Source organism: Cervus canadensis, chromosome 4 (genome assembly GCF_019320065.1).
Source record: "Cervus canadensis isolate Bull #8, Minnesota chromosome 4, ASM1932006v1, whole genome shotgun sequence".
Taxonomy (NCBI): domain Eukaryota; kingdom Metazoa; phylum Chordata; class Mammalia; order Artiodactyla; family Cervidae; genus Cervus; species Cervus canadensis.
In genome coordinates, this window is record NC_057389.1 from 80,246,885 (window position 1) to 80,269,460 (window position 22,576).

General features: G+C 42.1%; 1 non-coding gene across 1 annotated transcript; it reads right to left on the reverse strand.

Annotated features, from left to right (window-relative positions):
• Positions 1-8,193: 8,193 nt before the first annotated feature.
• Positions 8,194-8,300, reverse strand: LOC122441110. Its single transcript, XR_006269250.1, has one exon. It is a non-coding gene; the product is annotated as a U6 spliceosomal RNA (small nuclear RNA).
• Positions 8,301-22,576: the final 14,276 nt, after the last annotated feature.

A 22,576-nucleotide genomic window follows, 5' to 3' on the forward strand; every position in this document is an offset into this window, starting at 1 on the left:
GAATTGCTCAGACCTTCCCTTTAAAAAAGTTAAGGAAAAAAAAAAAAATCACACCACTTAACACAAAAATTATGTTACACATAGGTTTCTTTAAAATACCTTTTATTGTGTCAAGAACAGGTAACAGCAATTCCAAAAGATACATACATATGAATAAAACTAAAAACATTTTCAACCTCTGAATTTCTTTATAATCTTTTTTTTTTAATTCATGAAGATCTTACAAAGCACCAATGGTACAAAGATTCTGAAAAGAAGTTTTCACTATTTATTTAACCAAACATGTAAGAGAGGGATTTTCTCTCCCATGTTCACACCCTATTTTTCCTCTTCCCCAATTTTTTCTAACATGATAAGACCCTAGAAGTTATGTCATAAAAAGTGACCAATTTTAGCAGGAGAAAGTTTATTTTCTGCATCTGCAAGCCAAAGAGAGAGAACTTAAAGAAACCAAACTCCTTGATTTTGGACTTCCAGTCTTCAGATCTGTGAAAATAAATTTTGGTTGTTTAAGCCATCCAGTCTGGGGTATTTTGTTATGGAGCACTAGCAGACTAATACACTATGTGTCCAGAGATTTCACTCCTAGGTATGTTGCCAAGAGAAATGAAGACATATGTGCATGCATACTCTGCTCAGTCGCTTCCAACTCTTTGCAGTTCTATGGACTGTAGCTCGCCAGGCTCCTCTGTCCATGGAATTCTCCAGGCAAGAATACTGAAGTGGGTTGCCATTTCCTACTCCACGAGATCTTCCCAGGGATCAAACCTGCGTCTCTTACATATCCTGCGTTGGTAGGTGGGTTCTTTACCACTAGAGCCACCTGGAAAACGTATGACTACCCAAAAATTTGTACATGAGTGTTCATAGAAGCATTATTCTGAGTAGCCCAAACCCCAAATATCCATCACCTCTATGAACAGATAAAATATGGCATATCCACACAATAGATTATTTATTCAGTAATTAAGACAAATGGAGAACTGATAGATGTTACAACACAGATGAATCTTAAAAACATTATGCTAAGTATTGGAAGCCAGACATTAAAGACTACATATTATATGACTCTGTTCAAATGAAATGTCCAGAATAGAAATGTCTACAGAAACATGGCGCTTGTGGTAAAGAACCTGCCTGCATGGAGGAGACACAGGAGACTCGGGTTCGATCCCTGGGTCGGGAAGATCCCCTGGAGAAGGAAATGGCAACCCACTCCAGTATTCTGGCCTGGAGAATCTCACGGACAGAGGAGCCTGGAGGGCTACTGTCCAGGGGGTCACAAAGAGCTGGACACGACAGAGCAAGTAACACACACACAGAGACACAGAGAAACAGAAAGTGGTTGCCAGAAGTTGGGGATGGAAGGGAATGGGAAATGATTGCTAATGGGTAGGAAATTTCTTTTAGGGGGTGATAGAAATGCTCTGAAAATAAATAGTGGTGATGCTTCCACAACTAAAAACCGCTAAATAGTACAGAGAAAGAGAGAATTTTATGGTATATTTTGTACATCAAAACCAAATGAAAACCAGTATGACCCTTATTGTTGATCTAGATTGTTGTTCTTCAGTCATTCAGCTGTGTCTGATTCTTTGCAACCCCATAGACTGCAGCACACCAGGCTTCCCTGTCCCTCACTATCTCCCAGAGTTTGCTCAAACTCATGTCCAGTGAATCAGTGATGCCATCCAACCATCTCAACCTCTGTCATCCCCTTCTCCTCCTGCCTTCAATCTTTTCCAGCATCAGGGGCTTTTCCAATGAATCGGCTCTTCACATCAGATGGCCAAAGCATTGGAGCTTCAGCTTCAGCAACAGTCCTTCCAATGGATATTCAGGGTTGATTTCCTAATTTAGGGTTGACTGATTTGATCTCCTTGCAGTCCAAGCGACTCTCAAGAGTTTTCTCCAGCATCACAGATGGAAAGCATCAATTCTTTGGCGCTCAGCCTTCTTTATGGTCCAACTCTTATATCCATACATGACAACTGGAAAAACGATAGTTTTAACTATACGGACCTTTTGTTGGCAAAGTAATGTCTGCTTTTTAGTACACTATCTAGGTTTGTCATAGTTTTTCTTCCAAGGAGCAAGCGTCTTTCAATTTCATGGCTGCAATCACCATCTGCAGTGATTTTGGAGCCCAAGAAAATAAAGTCTCTTACTGTTTCCCCATCTATTTGCCAGGCAGTGATGGGCCTAGATGCCATGATCTCTGTTTTATGAATGTTGAGTTACTTTTTCACTCCCTTCTTTCACCTTCATCAAGAGGCTCTTTAGCTCCTCTTCGATTTCTGCCAAAAGGGTGGTGTCATGAGCATATGATATTTCTCCTGGCAATTTTGATTTCAGCGTGTGCTTCATCCAGCCCAGTTTTTCTCATGATGTACTCTGCATATAAGTTAAATAAGAAGGGTGACAATGTACAACCTGAGGAACTCCTTTTCCAACTTTTCCAACTTTTGAACCAGTCTGTTGTTTAATGTCTGATCTAGCTGCTGCTTCTTGACCTGCATAAAGGTTTGTCAGGAGGCAAGTAATGTGATCTGGTGTTCCCATCTCTTTAAGAGTTTTCCACAGTTTGTTTTGATCCACACAGTCAAAGACTTTAGTGCAGTCATGAAGCAGAAGTAGATGCTTTTCTGGAATTGCTTTGTTTTTTCTATGATCCAATGGGTGTTGGCAATTTGATCTCTGCCTTTTCTAAATCCAGCTTGAATATCTGGAAGTTCTTGGTTCACGTACTGTTAAGGCCTAGATTGGAGGATTTTGAGCATGAACTTGCTAGCATGAGAAATGAGTGCAATTGTGTGGTAGTTTGAACATTCTTTGTCATTGACCTTCCTTGGGAGTGGATTGAAAACTGACCTTTTCCAGTTCTGTGGCCACTGCTGAGTTTTCCAAATTTGCTGGCATATTGAGTGCAGCACTATCACATCATCATCTTCCAGGATTTGAAATAGCTCAACTGGAATTACATCACTTCCACTAGCTTTGTTTGTAGTGATGCTTCTTAGAGCCCACTTGATTTTACACTCCAGAATGTCTGGATCTAGATGAGTGATCACACCATCATGGTTATCCAGGTCATTAATACCTTAGTGTATAGTTCTTGTGTGTATTCTTGCCATCTCTTCTTAGTCTTTTCTGCATCGTTAGGTTCATACCTTTCCTGTTCTTTATGGTGCCCATAAAGTCGGACATGACTGAGCAACTGAACTGAACTGAGAGGCCAAGTGTTTCTTCTTACCTTTCCAAACTTTGAAGAAAATAACCAATTAACACATTCCAAAACACCAAAATGAATGAAACCCTATTCTGACCCCAAGAAGTGAGCCATCCACTCACCATTATGCAGTCATTCACAAAAAGACAAATCATGGCCCAGGCCAGGAAACAGAGTGCCTTGAAAACTGAGCAAGGAGGTGGATCCCAAGGGTGCAGCCCGCGGGAAAGGATTGGTCAGGCTGAGACCTTGGGCACGGGCCTGAGGCATAGACCTCAGGAGCAGGCTAGGCGGGGTGGAGAGCAGGTGAGCTGTGAGGCCCGCCCCTACACACTCTGAAGCTTACCACCTGGACCAGAGGAGCTCCAGCTTGGCAGGTGAGACACAATATTCACCACAATATTCTTCTTAATTACTCAGAGAAAATTAGTCCCCTTACAGTGGAGAAAACTGCCAAACAACTTTTTATCCAGAGACTGTAGTTAAATTCATGAGATAGTGAACGAGTTTGACATCATGTGCTTTCTGATAGTGCACCGAGAAATATGTGGAATTTCTTTCTGCCCAAAGTACCTAGTATGTTTTTAATCGCAAGGATGTCAACTAAAAAGTGGCACTTACCAAGAGCATTGCCAACGGCTGGACAACAAAGGCATTTGCCATCTGCTTCTGCTGCTATAGCTGTTGACCTTCAACAACCCCTGAGGTAGTTCAGGGTGCAGTAAGGCACTCTTTGCTCCAAGGAATCTGGTGGGACAGGTCTTCAGATAGTTGGATATTTTTGGAAACAGATTTTATGACCTCAATCCTTGCATCTCCTCATATAAAGAGAAGCACTAAATCCCTTCTTGGTGACATCGGATCCTCACAACTTTTTTTTTTTTTTTACAAAAAAAAACTTTTGTAAAATAAGTGCTTCATGGTATTGAACTCTCTTTTCACCAAAACCTTATATATTGAATTTCCCCCACTGCCGCTTTGGAGCAGTCTCTCAGAGTATCTGAGATGCTGCCTCCCAAGCTGCAGTCCTCATTTTGCCCCGAATAAAACTTAACTCACAACTTTCAAGTTGTACATCTTTTTTTAGTCGACAAGGACATAACAGGCAAACCCAAACTGAAGGACACCCTGCACAGCTTTAGAAACTTTAGAACTCTTCAAAAGTTTTATCATGAAAGGATTGAAAGAATTTTTTTCTGATTAAAAGAGCCTAAACAGACCGAGCAACTGAGAGCAATACATGATCTAGGATTTTCTCTTGCTCGAAAAGCCATTATTCAGGGACTTCCCTGGTGGTCCAGTAGTTAAGAATCCGCCATGCAATGCAGGGAAACTGGTTTCCATCCCTGGTTGGGGAAATAAGATCCAACGGCCACAGAGCAGCTAAGTTCACAGGCAGCAATGACTGGGTCTGCACAACGCCGCATAACGCCATGTGCTTCAACTAAAGACTGGAGGCAGTCACATCAAAATAAATAAGTAAATAAAAGCCATTATTCCAACAATTGGAAAGGCTTGAATAAGATCTGTAGATTCAGTCAGTTCAGTCACTCACTCGTGTCTGACTCTTTGTGACCCCGTGAACTGCAGCATGCCAGGCTTCCTTATCCATCACCAACTCCCAGAGCTTACTCAAACTCATGTTGATCGAGTCAGTGATGCTATTCAACCATCTCATCCTCTGTCATCCCCTTCTCCTCCCATCTTCAATCATTCCCAGCATCAGGGTCGTTTCCAATGAGCCAGTTCTTCACATCAGGTGACCAAAGTATTGGACTTCCAGCTTCAGCATAAGTCTTTCCAATGAATATTCAGGACTGATTTCCTTTACGATGGACTGGTTGGATCTCCTTGCAGACCAAGGGACTCTCAAGAGTCTTCTCCAACACCACAGTTCAAAAGCATCGATTCTTTGATGCTCAGCTTTCTTTATAGCCCAACTCTCACATCCATACATGACTACTGGAAAAACCATAGCCTTGATTAGATGGACCTTTGTTGGCAAAGTAATGTTTCTGCTTTTTAATATGCTGTCTAGGTTGGTTATAACATTTCTTCCAAGGAGCAAGTGTCTTTTAATTTCATGGCTGCAGTCACCATCTGCAGTGATTTTGGAGCCCCCCAAAATAAAGTCTTCCACTGTTTCCCCACATATTTGCCATGAAGTGATGAACCAGATGCCATGATCCTAGTTTTCTGAATGTTGAGCTTTAAGCCAACTTTTTCGCTCTCCTCTTTCACTTTCATCAAGAGGCTCTTTAGTTCTTCCTGGCTTTCTGCCATAAGAGTGGTGTCATCTGCATATCTGAGGTTATTGATACTTCTCCCAGCAATCTGGATTTCAGCTTGTGCTTCATCCAGCCTCAGTGTTTTTCATGATGTACTCTGCATATAAGTTAAATAAGCGGGGTGACAATATACAATCTTGACATACTCCTTTTCCTATTTGGAACCAGTCTGTTGTTCCATGTCCAGTTCTAATTGTTGCTTCCTGACCCGCATACAGATTTCTCAAGAGGCAGATCAGTTGGTCTGGTATTCCCATCTCTTGAGAAGAATTTTCCACAGTTAGTTGTGAACCACAGAGTCAAAGGCTTTGGCATAGTCAATAAAGCAGAAATAGATGTTTCTCTGGAACTCTCTTGCTTTTTTGATGATTCATTGGATGTTGGCAATTTGATCTCTAGTTCCTCTGTCTTTTCTAAATCCAGCTTTAACATCTGGAAGTTCACAGTTCACATATTGCTGAAGCCTGGCTTGGAGAATTTTGAGCATTACTTTACTAGCGTGTGAGATGAGTGCAATTGTGCAGTAGTTTGAGCATTCTTTGGCATTGCCTTTCTTTGGGATTGGAATGAAACTGACCTTTTCCAGTCCTGTGGCCACTGTTGAGTTTTCCAAATTTGCTAGCATATTGAGTGCAGCACTTTCACAGCATCATCTTTTAGGATTTGAAATAGCTCAGCTGGAATTCCATCACCTCCACTCACTTTGTTTGTAGTGATGCTTCCTAAGGCCCTTGACTTCCCATTCCAGGATGTCTGGCTCTAGGTGAGTGATCATACCATTGTGATTATCTGAGTCATGAAGATCTTTTTTGTATAGTTCTTCCGTGTATTCTTGCCACCTCTTCTTAATATCTTTTGCTTCTGTTAGGTCCATACCATTCTGTTCTCTATGGTGCCCATCTTTGTATGAAATGTTCCCTTGGTATCTCTAATTTTCTTGAAGAGACCTCTAGTCTTTCTCATTCTATTGTTTTCCTCTATTTATTTGCACTGATCACTGAGGAAGGCTTTCTTATCTCTCCTTGCTATTCTTTGAAACTCTGAATTCAAATGGGTATATCTTTCCTCTTCTCCTTTGCTTTTGCTTAACTCAATGAAACTATGAGCCATGCTGTGTAGGGCCACCCAAGATGGACAGGTCACGGTGGAGAGTTCTGACAAAATGTGGTCCACTGGAGAAGGGAATGGCAAACCAGTTCAGTATTCTTGCCTTGAGAACCCCATGAACAGTATGAAAAGGCAAAAACATAGGATACTGAATGGTGAACGCCCCAGGTCGGTAGGTGCCCAATATGCTACTGGAGACCGGTAGAGAAATAACTCCAGAAAGAATGAAGAGATGGAGACAAAGCAAAAACAACACCCAGTTGCCAATGTGACTGGTGATGGAAAAGCAAGGTCCGATGCTGTAAAGAACAATATTGCATAGGAATCTGGAATGTTAGGTCTATGAAACAAGGCAAATTGGAAGTGGTCAAACAGGAGATGGCAAGAGTGAATGTTGACATTTCCGGAATCAGCAAACTAAAATGGACTGGAATGGGTGAATTTATTTTTTTTATTTTTTATTTTTTTAATTTTATTTATTTATTTATTTGGCTGCTCTGGGTCTTAGTTGTAGCATGTGGGATCTAGCTCCCTGACCAGGGGTCGAACCTGGGCCTCCTGCACTGGGAGCTCAGAGTCTTAGCCACTGGACCACCAGGGAAGTCCCTGGAATGGGTGAATTTAACTCAGATGACCATTATATCTACTACTGTCGCCAAGAATCCCTGAGAAGTAATGGAGTAGCCATCATAGTCGACAAAACAGTCTGAAATGCAGTACTTGGATGCAGCCTCAAAAACGACAGAATAATCTCTGTTCGTCTCCAAGGCAAACCATTCAATATCATGGTAATACAAGTCTATGCCCTGACCGTTATTGCTGAAGAAGCTGAAGTTGAACGGTTCTATGAAGACCTACAAGCCCTCTAGAACTAACACCCAAAAAAGATGTTCTTTTCATTATAGGGGACTGGAATGCAAAAGTAGGAACTCAAGAAACACCTGGAGTAACAGGAAAATTTGGCCCTGGAGTACAGAATGAAGCAGGGCAAAGGCTAATAGAGTTTTGTCAAGAGAACGAACTGGTCATAGCAAACACCCTCTTCCAAGAACACAAGAGAAGACTCTATACATGAACATCACCAGATGGCCAACACCGAAATCAGATTGATTATATTCTTTGCACCCAAAGGTGGAGAAGCTCTATACAGTCAGCAAAAACAAGACTGGGAGCTGACTGTGGCTCAGATCATGAGCTACTTATTGCCAAGCTCAGACTTAAACTGAAGAAAGTAGGGAAAACCACTAGACCATTCAGGTATGACCTAAAGCAAATCCCTTACAATTATACACTGGAAGTGAGAAAGAGATTTAAGGGACTAGATCTAGTAGACAGAGTGCCTGATAAACTATGGACAGAGGTTCGTGACATTGTACAGAAGACAGGGATCAAGACCATCCCCAAGGAAAAGAAATGCAAAAAAGCAAAATGGCTGTCTGAGGAGGCCTTACACATAGCTTTGAAAAGAAGAGAAGCAAGAAGCACTGGGGCTCTAGACTTAACTGATGATGAAATGTGAGAGGAGCTCTTTTGAAAGATAATAAAGATGTAAATAATTCTTCCCTTTTTTTTAACATGGAACACTTGATGAACTTGCATGTCATGCTCGCGCAGGGGCTGTGCTGACCTTCTGTGTACTGCTCTAGTTTCAGTATATGTGCTGCCAAAGCGAGCACAGCTCTTGCTTGTCAATAAACCAATTTACTTCTTGTGGAGACCGAAGGGACCAGCTATTTCCAATCTGGGAGTTCTGTTTTTTTCACAAAGGCAGAGAGAGGTTAAAAGATCCCCAAGAGGAAGAAGAGTTGGGGCTGTAAGCTTAAGATTCTGAGTCCAGGACTTTCTCACAGTGCCAAATTCATTTTGGTGTGGTCCATCCCTTTACAGGTATTCTCTGGCGGCTCAGAGCGTAAAGAATCCACCTGCAATGCGGGAAATCTGGGTTCCATCCCTGAGTTGGGAGGATCCCCTGGAAGTGGTCATGACAACTTATTCCAGTATTCTTGCCTGGAGAATCCCGTGCACAGAGAAGCCTGGCAGGTTATATAGTCCATGGGTGGCAAAAAGTCGGACTAATCACACCCCTTTACAGACACAAAGCAGGATGGACAAATTGCAGGACCCTAAAAGATTCTAAGAGCAAATTGTGGCTGCTCGACCATCTTTTTTCTAATTGAGGTGAAATTCACATAGCATAAACGTCATGGTTTATGATTTTTAAGTGTACAATCCGGGGGCACTTGCTGTACTAGGGTTTTGTCTCTTGTTTTCTTACTTTAAAAATTTCGCATACGAGATTCCGTTAGACCTGGTCTCACTTAAACGCCAGATAAAGAGTTATTTTCAGAGGCAGATGAGTGAAAGCTTCTGCAGAGAAGGAATGCAATCAATCCTACCCTCACACAAACTACAGAGCCGAGGAGATGCTGAGTTAAACCGTTCAGTGGATACTTGCCAAAGGCGATAAATGTCACTCCTTCTTGGGCACTATTTTATTATGGTTTATATTGTCATTTTATTTTCCCTGCTATGCCTTAGGTGCAAAAAGAAAAGGGGAAAAAGCCTAACAGCTTTGATGACAGTTTTGGTTTGACTATCATCCATTTAAAGAGCCTGGGGGTGGTGACTATTTAGGAAGCCCTGTGGAGGTGGAAGGGGCTGACTCTCATCCGGTCATTGCAATTTCAGCGGGTTCCACCTCTCACCTGAGACTTTGCTTCACGTCCCCATTCCTCCCCCCCAATTCCCCTCCCCCAACACCCTGGGGTTCACTTTGGGGGCTACTCTGGTCTGGTGCAAAGTTCTGGGTTTTTGAATGGTCTTTTAATACATTAATACCTTGTTCAGGCACTACAGTTTGACTGAATACTGAAATCTCTCTGTATTTGTCAAACTTACTACTTTTTCTTTAATTCTATAAATATGTGTTGTGGTAGGTCTTAAGTTGTTTCCCTCTTCATGAAATTTGTCTGTATGGTGTGGAATCTAAAGTTTATGTCTATATAGTTCTTACTCCCTCTGAAAACTCAATTCTAATAGGAAAGATAAAAAGGATATGTTCATTTGACAAATATTTATTTATTGAGCTTCTTAATAGCCCACACGATGGTAGGTGCTAAGGGATGCAAAGATGAATTGGATGATGTTCTAACACTCAAGGACTCGTTCACAGCATGATGAGAATTGGCAGTTCAGGCTGACAATTAGACTTGTTTCTGAACTCAACCAGAAGATCCCTAGGACATGTTTGAATTTCTCATTTAAGCCAGGGAGGGTGTGAGCTTTTAAGACATCTTCACAAAAAGGTAAGCCTAAGAATTCGTTTACTATCTCATAAACAATTACTTGAGGATTAAAGAACCTTAATGAATTGGTGGGAGGGGGTTAAGGTCAATAAAAGGATGTTCTAGTTAGGGACAGATTGGAACTCCAACTCAAGTCACCATGTCCAACCTTACCAAACACTGTCCCCAGGTTTAAGCCATTTATTTTGGGGCAAAACGGAGATCAGATAAGTTCTGTGATGCCTACTTGTGCCCTCAATAGAGATTTTCAGGTTCAGCAAGATATTGCTGCTTCCAGAAGCAGGGGGTGGGCCTGGGAGGAACAGAACCATACACTCAGTTTTCATGATAGAGATCCTGAAGAAGAATCCAGAGGTGCTTGCTTTGATATTAGTGTAATTGGAAACACACCCTAAATGTTAGACAAAACCTAAATGGTTGCTTTCATCTGAACTCGAGAAGAATTAAAGACTCTGGGTTAATTACACTGCCCACTCCCACACTAAACAATATGCACCTATTAAGTTCTCCCAGGGCTTCCCTTATGGCTCAGCTGGTAAAGAATCCGTCTGCAACGTGGGAGACCTGGGTTCGATCCTTGGGTTGGAAAGATCCCCTGGAGAAGGGAAAGGCTACCCACTCCAGTATTCTGGCCTGGAGAATTCCATGGACTATACAGTCCATGGGGTCATAAAGAGTCGGACAGGACTGAGCAACTTTCACTTTCACTTTTCAGAGTTAACTGAACCTATGAGACAATCTAATCCAGTCCAGTGAATGTGGCAAAACGGGATACTACGTATTTTGTGGCTGCAACTGTAGTCTGCATGTGTTGGTGAGAGTTCTGCTCTGTTTCCTGCTTTTTAAAGTTTTTTGAAACCTCATTGCCATAAAATGACTTAGCACTTTTAAATCCTGAGTAGGTCAGCAAAGACATTTATCCCTGGTGCTTAAGCCAAAATGAAGACTCTCCCTCGGTTATAGGAAGTTGAATAGCTTTTAATGATGGTTCACAAATAGTCTCCTGGGTGATGCTGGGATTTTAAAAGAAAGTCTAAAGGACTTTTTTTAAAGTTAGTGTACAGATTAATAAACCCCACATTTCCCTAAAATTCCTTAAATTATTTTCTCTTATACTGCTTTGTTGTTGTTTAGTCACTAAGTCATGTCTGATTTTTTGCAACCCCATGGACTGGAACTCACCAGGCTCCTCTGTCCATGGGATTCTCCAGGCAAGAATACTGGAGTGGGTCGCCATGCCCTCCTCCAGGGACTCTTTCCAACCCAGAGATCTAACCAAGGTCTTCTGCATTGCAGGTGGATTCTTTACCACTGAGCCACCCTGCTTTAACCATACTGCTTTAGCCTACTTCAGATAATTCTAAACATGTCAGCTGAGGTTGTTTGGGGTTCTTCATAACGGACAGTGTCAGGTAGAAGATAAGTCTATGATCTTCATTCTACCAGAAACCATAAATTCCATGTTAGAATGGAAATAATGACATACTAAGCATGTGTGTTGTGTTAGAGTTTTCTCTGCTTACAAGTGAACAAAAACAAAGAGAACTTGAGCAAAAAACGCAAAGGTGGAGGCCCTTGTAGGAGGATAGTCAAATGACCTTGAGTGCAGGGGAGAGTGGGCAGCAAGCCTTGAAGTGGCACGACCAGGGCATCTCTGGGGACCTCAGTGAACCCAGACACAGTCAGGGACTTTCTCCTTAGAGGGCTTGCTGCTTCAAACACTTCTCGGTCAAAAGGTACCTCCTGGGGAAGAGAAACCGGTTGTCCCTCTTTGCTCAGGGTTCTGCTCCGGACTGGTCAGCCATTCTTGTAGGACAGAACCGTGCACCAGAAATGAGACTTAGGAGAACCCACCCATCTGGGAACACAAGGAAGTTCTTAAGGAGAAGGGAGGAGGGAGGAGGCGGGAGGGGAGGGGGAGTGGTCCACTGCCCACCACAGATTGACTTTAATACAATAACCTCGTGTTACAATTAAAGTCAAGCTTTGTTTATTTTCCATAGTATATCGATGAGCACGTTAAATGTTATGTTTTTCCTAATACTCTATTTCCAAGATTTTAAAAAATTAAGGCTTGGTGCAGTGATATGAGTCAGAGGCAGGACCAAAGGAAAAATAGAGGGTGAGTCTGGCATCTTAATATGCAGTGGGAGATATGTGAGAGACAGACAACTTGCAATTACTATAAACATACAATCAAAGACAGATCGCTTATTTAATTAGCTTTTAAAATAGAATTTAAAAAAATGTTAAAGGTCTCAAATGTATCTTTATTGTTCTATGCCATGGATGTTAGTTGGCTTCTATTCTTTATTATGTGTGTGTGTGTGTGTGTATATAGACACATGTACATATATTTTGACATCACTCTTCTTCATCACATCCAAAAACACTATCTACAGTCTTTCTAAATATAAAGATGGAAAACCATAATTAACAATGCCTATATTACGCACATAAATACGGCTGTTGGAGTCTCTAGTTTGGTAGCCTGTGTTTGTTTAAAGACCTATTTTTTTTTTTTGTCTTACACGAATATCCTAAGTCTGTTTCCTATAGCTATATGGTATACTGGGTATGATACATCTAATGCAAGTCCTGAGGTGAAAAGACTGTCAAAATGTTTTTCAGGAAACCCAGAGAAGAGCTCAGCATGCCTGCGATGACCCTAGATTTGAACACTTCTTTCCTAGGAAGGGGACTGTGTCAGCCTGCCTCCATCTGCAGTTCCTGGTGTTATTAGAAACTTCGAACTGTAAGCCCTGCACAGATAGTTTCCTGCCTGATTAATAAGTTGTCTTCATTTCTAGAGACACATACAGGCAAATGTTTCTTTCTCTCCCAGAAGTGATTTATTTGACTGAACCAGGTCTTTGTTGCAGTATGTGGGTGGCATGCAAACTCTTAGTTGCAGTATGTGGGATCTAGTTCCCCAATCAGAGATTGAACCTGGCCCCCTGCACTGGGACCCAGGCCACCATGGAAGACCCTCCCAGAATTTAATATGAATGGGAGTCCTGGAAATCCTCACTCCGGACTGCAACAAGCACTTATATTTCACATGAATAAATGAAGATGTCATCTCTTGAACTATTTATCTCCTTATCATCCCATCAGCTGGAATTTACTTTTTTTTATAGTTCTCTAAAAAAATTGACTTTGTTTTTTCTCCCATTATTTAGTAACAGAAAAAAAAAAGAAAAGCCTAATTTACTCCTTCTGTCAACCTCAACCCACAGACTGTGAAAACACATTAGTCACTCAATTTACACCTCTGAAGGAAAACAAAACACCAAATAGAAAAAAAAATGTATCAAAGCAAATGCCCTGATTCTTAGATCGTCAGATTATTCCAAACAGAATTGATATATTTGTATCTCAACTGCCAGACTGAAATACCAGAAACCTGGGGTAACAGAGCAAAAGGAAGGGACCCATGCTGTTCTGGGAATCTGCAGTGCCCAGTCTTGGAGTCTCTAGATCTGCACATAATGTTCCCCCTCTCCCACAGCCTTATTTCTGCCCTTCTTTCTTGCAGCATCTTCCAGGGGGTGGGGGTGTGTACAAAGAAACTGGTTTGTAGGCAAGCAGGCCTGGATTCCAGGTCCTCCTCACGCCGTCTACTGTGGAGCTCTGACTATCCTATCCTTAGTGTTTACTTCTCCCTTAAGCTGGAAGTAACCACATTTGGTCCAGGACTGTGGCAGGATGGTAAGCAGTAGCATCAGTGGCACTGCAAGGAAGGGAACACCGGAAGTGATGATGTCTGCTAAGTGGTGTGACCTGGAGTGCTCCCCGAAGACACCTTTGCGCCACCGGGGATGCGGGTACAGTAAGTGCCACCCTGAGAAATTTAACAGTTGTTCCTCATTCCACAGAATCCTGAGACTTAACATTTAAGAAGATAGTGGGAGATGGGGAGGGAGGTACCCTCTTCCGGCATTTCCTCATGTGTGTGGTGCCGCAGAGACAGACAGAGATTTGCTCAGTCGTGTCCGACTCTTTGCAACCCCACAGACGATAGCCTGCCAGGCTCATCTGTTTATGGGATTCTCCAGGCAAGAATACTGGAGTGGGTTGCCATTTCCTTCTCCAGGGGATCTTCCCAACCCAGGAATGAAACCTGGATCTCCCACATTGCAGGCAGATTCTTTACTGTCTGAGTCACCAGCGAAGCCCAGTGCTGCAGAGAAATGCTTAGAAAGGGCTTACAGGCTAAGAGATATGGATGCTTCTGCCCTTAGGGAGGCTGCAAGGTGTGGCCACAGGAGTCCAGCGACCCGTTTTCTTCTAAGGAGCAGTGCCACCTTTTCACCCCAGTGTGCTGTGCAAATATTCTCCTTTTCACACAAAGTGCTGGTGGCCCTGTAGCCTCTAGGACACCTTATGTCCAGCTTTTAGATGAGCGTAGGCAGTCTAGAGGGCTTCCCAGGTGGTGCTAGTGGTAAGGACCCTGTCTGCCAACGCAGGAGACATAAGAGACCCAGATTCGATCCCTGGGGCAGGAAGATCCCCTGGAGGAGGGCATGGCAACCCACTCTAGTACTCTTGCCTGGAGAATCTCATGGACAGAGGAGCCTGGTGGGCTACAGTCCCGGGGCTTGCAAAGAGTTGGACACCACTGAAGTGACTTAGCACAACACAGGGAGTAGTCTAGAGAGCAGTATGGGGTACATCACTGTGATGAATGTCTAGGTACCCTGTGACCTGCAGTTCCCTCTCAGGGGGCACATAAGAGAGTATTCACTAAGATGGGTGTTTAGGGACAGGGATCCATGCAATCAGGGTGCCTGTCACTGGGGAGGGACGGTGATGTAGGAGATGACCACCGTGAGGTCCTGAGTAGCGGACTAGATGTGCACACAGCAACGCTGTAGGTCTCCAAAGCCAGAGGAAATGAAGGAAGAAACAGATTGAGGGCGGCATCCTGACGTCACTTACACAGGTGGAAGATGCAGGCGTGCAGGATAACCCTACTCTTTATAGTAACACAGAAGACAAGATGCATTTAACGCATCAAAATGGTTGCCTATGGGACTGCAAACAATGGGGAATAGAGATCAAAGGGAATAGAGGGATGGATGATGGATGGACGGTTGAATAGATAAATGAATAAGTAAATATGCTCCCTGTGCAGAGGGACTGGGGATATGGTTGACTCAGGCTTTTGCTTCTGTATTCCTAAATAGAAAATAATTTTTATGGGCGTGACTTTTAAAAGATTGGGAAGCAGCTATTCTAGGTAATGCAAACATTTCCTTAGAAGGTATCAGAAGGAGCAATGAATAACAATTCAACAGAAGTTAAATGTCAGACTAGGAGAGAAAAAATGTGTATCCAAGGCATTTTTCCCATAATAATTATAGAAGAATAGTTTGTGAAGAGAGGCCATAACTTCAGCTTGTGCCAGGTCTTAGATGCGGCACAGCGGATTTTAGATCTTTGTTGCGCCATGTGGGATTTTTAATTGCAGCATGTGAACTCTTAGTTGCCACAGATGGAACCTAGTTCCCTGACCAGGGATCAAACCTGGGTTCCCTGTTTTGGCAACACAGTCTTAAAACACTGGATCACCAGGAAGTTCCCAGGAGAGTCCATAACTTTGAATTAAGGTGTTAAAACCACTAACTCCATTCAGTCCAGTTCAGTCACTCAGTCGTGTCCAACTCTTTGCGACCCCATGAACCTCAGCATGCTAGGCCGCCCTGTCCATCACCAACTCCCGGAGCCCACCCAAACCCATGTCCACTGAGTTGGTGATGCCATCCAACCATCTCATCCTCTATCATCCCCTTCTCCTCCCGCCATCAATCTTTCCCAGCATCAGGGTCTTTTCAAATGAGTCAGTTCTTCACATCAGGTGGCCGAAGTATTGGAGTTTCAGCTTCAACATCAGTCCTTCCAATGAACACCCAGGACTGATCTCCTTTAGGAAGGACTGGTTGGATCACCTTGCAGTCCAAGGGACTCTCAAGAGTCTTCTCCAACACCACAGTTCAAAAGCATCAATTCTTCTGTGCTCAACTTTCTTTATAGTTCAACTCTCACATCCATTCATGACCACTGGAAAAACCATAGTCTTGACTAGACGGACCTTGTTGGCAATGTAATGTCTCTGTTTTTTAATATGCTACCTAGGTTGGGCACAACTTTCCTTCTAAGGAGTAAGCATCTTTTAATTTCATGGCTGCAATCACCATCTGCAATGATTTTCAAGCCCCCAACAATAAAGTCTCTCACTGTTTCCACTGTTTCCCCATCTATTTGCCATGAAATGATGGGACCGGATGCCATGATCCTAGTTTTCTGAATGTTGAGCTTTAAGCCAACTTTTTCACTCTCCTCTTCCACTTTCATCAAGAGGCGCTCTAGTTCTTCTTCACTTTCTGCCATAAGGGAGATCTGCATATCTGAGGTTATTGATATTTCTCCCAGCAATCTTGATTCCAGCTTGTGCTTCCTCCAGCCCAGTGTTTCTCATGATGTACTCTGCATATAAGTTAAATAAGCAGGGTGACAATATACAGCCTTGACGTACTCCTTCTGCTATTTGGAACCAGTCTGTTGTTCCATGTCCAGTTCTAACTGTTGCTTCCTGACCCGCATACAGATTTCTCAAGAGGCAGGTCAGGTGGTCTAATATTCCCATCTCTTTCAGAATTTTCCAGTTTATTGTGATCCACGCAGTCAAAGGCTTTGGCATAGTCAATAAAGCAGAAATAGATGTTTTTCTGGAACTCTCTTGCTTTTTTGATGATTCAGCGGATGTTGGCAATTTGATCTCTGGTTCCTCTGCCTTTTCTCAACCCAGTTTTTAACATCTGGAAGTTCACGTTTCACATATTGCTGAAGCCTGGCTTGGAGAATTTTGAGCATTACTTTACTAGTGTGTGAGATGAGTGCAATTGTGCAGTAGTTTGAGCATTCTTTGGCATTGCCTTTCTTTGGGATTGGAATGAAAACTAACCTTTTCCAGCCCTGTGGCCACTGCTGAGTTTTCCAAATTTGCTGACATATTGAGTGCAGTACTGTCACAGCATCATCTTTTAGGATTTGAAATAGCTCAAATGGAATTCATTACTTAAATAATTATTTTTAAAATGACTTCTTTGGTACTCAAGAAGATCATCAGGTGATCTAGGAAGTTTAAACTTACAGAATGTAGTTAGCAGTAGGGATGGTATTTTTCCCTTAATACCATTTTGCTGTCTTCTCCCTTCTGGCGATGAGAGTTGCGTTACGTTTCTGATCCCCATCCCCTACCCCCTGTCTGGTCAAACATCTGAGAGGTGTGTCTGCAACCATCGCTCTAAAATCAGTTCGGTTTGCCTCAGCAGCGTCCCTCCAGCTGGGCTCTAGGAAAGGGAAAGAATGCTATTTTGGCTGACCCTTGAGTGATCGGTAGGATTGAGAAGTCTGTTGATCAGTGGAAAGGACATTCCAGGTGTAGGAAACAGCGTGATTGATGGCACAGACATAGGAATGTCCAGGGCAGATACAGGAACGGGTCTGGAGGCAAAGAAACCCCTCTGCGGCTGTGATGTTTGGCAGGCCCAGGCTCCTGCCGCAGCTCGGATCTTCCCGCTATGATTGATCCAGTCCGGGAGCTTTCAAGTATGCTCTTACATTCTGTGGGCCTACAGCCAGCAACTTCTCCTTTAAACCTCACATATTTAAAAAAAAAAAAAGTCAATTACCGCCAAGTGTGGTTTTCATTTTCACTTGAATATTCTCAACTTCCCTCTGCCAGTGCTGCCAATTTTTAGGTGGGTGTGTCCATCTCTGCTAGATTCTTATTTGTTACATTTTATTTCTTTTCAATGATAAATTCCTGATGTATTCCAAACCTTGAGATGTTTGTGTTACTATTGTCCCAGACACATGCATCTAACTTGCTGTGAAAGGGAAGTGACTAGTTATTCATTAGACAGGAGTAACAATTTCTCAGTTTCCAAAAGGTTGCAGTTCTCACACCAAGTGCCAAATGTTTAAAAGCGAAGATCCCTAAACACTTAAAGAGTAATTTTTAAACCACTTTGTTGAGATTCAATTCACATAAGATACAATTCACCCATTTGAAGTGTACAATTGAATGGCTTTTGGTATGTAATTAATATTTTTAAACTGTGTTGACATAGATCTAACAATATTTGCCAACTTCATCACTTTCAGTGTAAAATTCAGTACCATTCATTACACTCATGATGTTATGCAACCAGCACCACAACCTATTTCCAAACTTTTTCATCTCCCTAAACAGAGCTGTTTATAATCTTGCTGTGGTATAATTAGGTCTAGACTAAAAGAGCTTGTTTATAAAGTGGTGTTTAAAATATCATGCATTAACACATATATATGGAATCTAGAAAAAATGGTACCAATGAAGCTATTTGCAGAGGAGGAATGGAGAGGCAGACAGAGAACCAACTTGTGGACATGGTTGGAGAAGGAGAGGGTGGGACGAATTGGGAGATAAGATTAACATATATACACTACCATGGATAAAACAGATAGGCAGCGGGAAGCTGCTATACAGCGTAGGAGCTCAGCTTGTCACTCTGTGACCTAGAAGGGTAGGGTGGGGGTCGGGTAGGAGGCAGGCTCAAGAGGGAGGGGATACATGTATACAGATAACTGATTCGTGTTGTACAGCAGAAACCAACCCGACGTTGTAAAGCAATTATACTCCAATTGGAAAAAAAAAAAGTTTAATATTATCACCCTCTCTTATGCGTCCCTACCCCAGGTATTCTTTCTTACAACCCTTCCTTCTGCCTGTTTGAGCTGGGAGCTCCAGCCTCATGGTGAATCCCATTCATACCATCAGGCAGCCTCATCTTCAAACCCAAAGGATGCATAGCTGGAGTTTCTTTCCCTCCTGGATGTCTCAGGGGCAGAAGAAATGGCACCAGGCCATTTGAAGGTGTGGGCCAGACACCTTCAGATACGCCCAGCATTCTGCATGAGTTTATTCAGCCATTCCCTTTTATCTCCACCCCTGACTCCTATTTCCAATTCCTGTAGGCAACCAGTTTCATATGTTTAATGTATATTATTTTGCTTTATGTTTTTGTAAAATGTCTATAGTTTTCTACTCCTGCCTTTGTAAGCTGTATAAGTTATCTAGACCTGGACCTAGATAAAGGGGTAAGGCTCCCCATCCTTGTTTCGAGACTACCACTGAAACCAGTCTTTCTCTGTATATCCTGGATACACAAACACACCTACTTACAACAAGGGAAAATATGCACATATCTCATCGCTAATGAGCTTGCCTTCAACTCTTTCATGAGCCATATATAACTTAGAAGAGAAATTGTAATCCAGTCCCTGGTTCCTCTCTTTTAAATTCTAAGTTACTAGTCCAGAGGTTCTATGTCCCGTAAGGTTCTTGACTACAAGCAAACAGAAGGTGATTCTGACTTAAGCAGAGAAGGAAAGTACTGGAAACAAACTGTATAGCTCCCAGAGTGGTGGGAAGGCTAGAGGTCATAGGTCAAAGGAGGCTTCATCCAGGGGACTCAGAACGTGGCTGGGAAGGTCATTACCGTTCCGAGGAAGAGGCGATTCTGTAGCTGCTATCCCCCACCCCCACCCCCACAAATCCTGCATGAAGGATGTCCCCAGTGCCTTTGGGAAGGAAGTTGAACATCAATACCAGAATGGATTCTCCTGTCTTGCAATGCTTTGGGTCAAATTCTGGATCTGCTGCATCTCATTGGCTAAACCTAGGCCTGAAAAAAAAAAAAAGGCTGGCTGGCTTTCTTAGCTTCTATAGTGGAAGGCAGACCCTGTCTCTTGCTAAGACTCAAATGCTGAGGAATTCCCCAAACATAGAAAGACAGTTCAGAGTGAACAACCAAAAAAATTACAGATGTTCCCTACAGGTAGGAAGCATCTGGTGTTCTGTACAGATCTGAGTCACAGTGTAATTTTATCTGACTTTGAAAAATACTCTAAACTGGTTTGTTGGCCTCCCTTTCCTTCTGTTGTTAAAAATGCACATTTGGGCAATTTCTTTTAAAAAAAAGGTAAAAATTCTGACATCAAAATCTCGCAGTATTTTTGTCTTTTTCAAATATACATTGCTGTGTTGAAATATAACTATGGACCAAGTCTTTTTATAGTAAACTTAACTACAGCTTTTTTCCAAGATTCTTGTCAGATTCTCATTCTGACCCAATATTTATGGTTTTATAGTTTTCAAAGTTTGTTTTCTATTGTGTTTCTTCTTTTAAACTGGAAGAGTTAGATTTTCTTTTTCTTTTTTTTTTTTAACAAAAAGTACATACCTTGTATTACTACAAGGTAGAAAAAGAGAAAAAGTAAGTCAGAACAAGAAGAAAAAATATTATTTTGTAACCAGATCCAAAGTTAACAAAGATTTTTATTAGTGAAACATCAATTTATCCAGATTGCATTATTTCCTAGGTAAATAGAATCATATTTCTTGCATGTTAATAGCTAGCATGTGTTTATTGACTAGTTAGAAGACTCATTCTATTTATTCTTTAAAGTCTCAAAATCTTAATCTGCTTCACTGATGTCCTATTTATCTGACATCTTTTTAATGAGTAATGACATTTGGGCTGTCCCTGCTGTTTCACATTGAATGTACCCTCTCATCATTTCCTGTGGCTTTATGGTGAATGATACTATATTTACTCAGTGATTTTGTTTCTATCTCTGCCATTAAAACTAATTGCCCCTAAAAATTCACGAGAGAGACTCAGTGTGGGAATTAGGTACTATCAGACAATTGTCAGACCAACAATTGTCCATTACAAAGTAGATTGGATTCCAGACCTACCAATTTCCTTGGACAGGGAAAAAAGATGTTTTAAGGTTTCATCCATGAAAGACAGCATTGTTGGTGTGAGTGGGGGAGGTAATTTGCGTAATTTCCTTTCAAATTTTAGAAATGCATGGCCCAGAATTCTGCTGAAGTCTGTTCTTGTCTCTTCCTAGGACAGGCAAATGTCTCTAACCTCCCCTAGTCAGAGGATGCGGAGAGAAACTGGTATGAGAGGGAAGGGAAGGTCACCAGGAGGAAGGGCCGAGGTGTTAATTAGCTTTTCTTGGCTCACCCAGAGCCAGTGGCAAGCAGATGGCTGCACCCTTAATACCAGCTTTTTTTTTTTTGGTCCAGCAGGCAGTATCTTTTGGGCAGGCAGAAAGCATGCACTTTTATTTTTTTTCCCTCTTCAGAATGTGGAAGTGGTGAAGAAACATACAAAGGGAAAAATCTAAATTTAAATGTTATATGTATCTAAGAAAAATAGACTTTATTTCTTTCCATCTTTTGCAATAAGGAGATGTGCCTTCATATTCTGAGAACAACTGAGAGTGATTTGTTCTTTCTATTACAAAAATCAATCTAAACTAATCAAACTGTGCCTGGATGTCTGAAAGATAATCTGTAAAATGATAAAACCGGCTATGAAGTTCAAACTCAATACCATAGCATCTTGTGTTTGGAGAGAAGCTGGCTTGTGGACAACTGTCAGAAGATTCAGCAGAGCATATATCAGAGGTACTGACGTGGACCTCTCCCCTTGGACACTGGCAGTTTCTGTGGGGCGGGGATTGTGGCTTGATCATTTCGTAATTTCTTTTACACTGGCCATAATGATATTCACTGGAAGTTTACTAAATGAAATGAAGTTATAGTAAGTCAACCATATTATATGTACTATTCAATATTTGTACAATTATTGACTTTATGTCAAGATACACATTAGTAAGCATGACAAAGTTTAACAGTTTACATTTTGAAAATGTGGTATTGTAGCAGGTGCAGATTTTTCTCAGTGCTGGTATAGTGCTTTATATGCCAAATTAAATAGTTTTCAAAACTGAGAAGTTAATATCCTGATACCTGTTTTTGAGGAAGGGAAAGGAAAAATATTTACTAAGCATTGCCTACGTAACAGATATACTTTAGATACATTAACATATTCATTTAGTCCAACATCCCTATAGGGTAGTTTTCTCTGCTTTTTACAGATGAGGAAGCAGAAGTTGAGAGATGTTAATTGCTAGAGGTCATATAGTGCCTGAGAAGGATGCACACTTGGGTATGCCTGTCTCTTGTCCTGCCTTTACTTCCCCAAACCCCAATATCTTCATTGGTCCCCCAATATTCTCAGTTTTATTTGTCCAGTGATTGGTCAAATCAGCCTACTCTACCTCTAAAGTGGGCTTCCCAGGTGGCGCTAGAGGTGAAGAATCCACCTGCCAATGTAGAAGACGCAGGAGATGCAAGAGAGACTGGTTGGATACCTGGGTCAGGAAGATCTTTGGGGGAGGAAATGGCAACCTGCTCCAGTATTCTTACCGGCAAAATTCAATGAACAGAGGAGCCTGGCGGGCTATAGTCCATGGGGTTGCAAAGAGTTGGACATGACTGAGCACGCAGGGCACCTCTATCTCTAAAGTAGTCTCCAAGTGGTCTCCACATTCTTTCTTGGCCCTGCCCCAATGACAGAAACAGATCTGGCATCCAGATCTTCAACTGCTTAACGAAAGTGAAAATCGCTCAGTTGTGTTCGACTCTTTGCGACCCCATGGATATACAGTCCATGGAATTCTCTAGGCCAGAATACTGGAGTGGGTAGCCTTTCCCTTCTCCAGGGCAACTGCTTAAC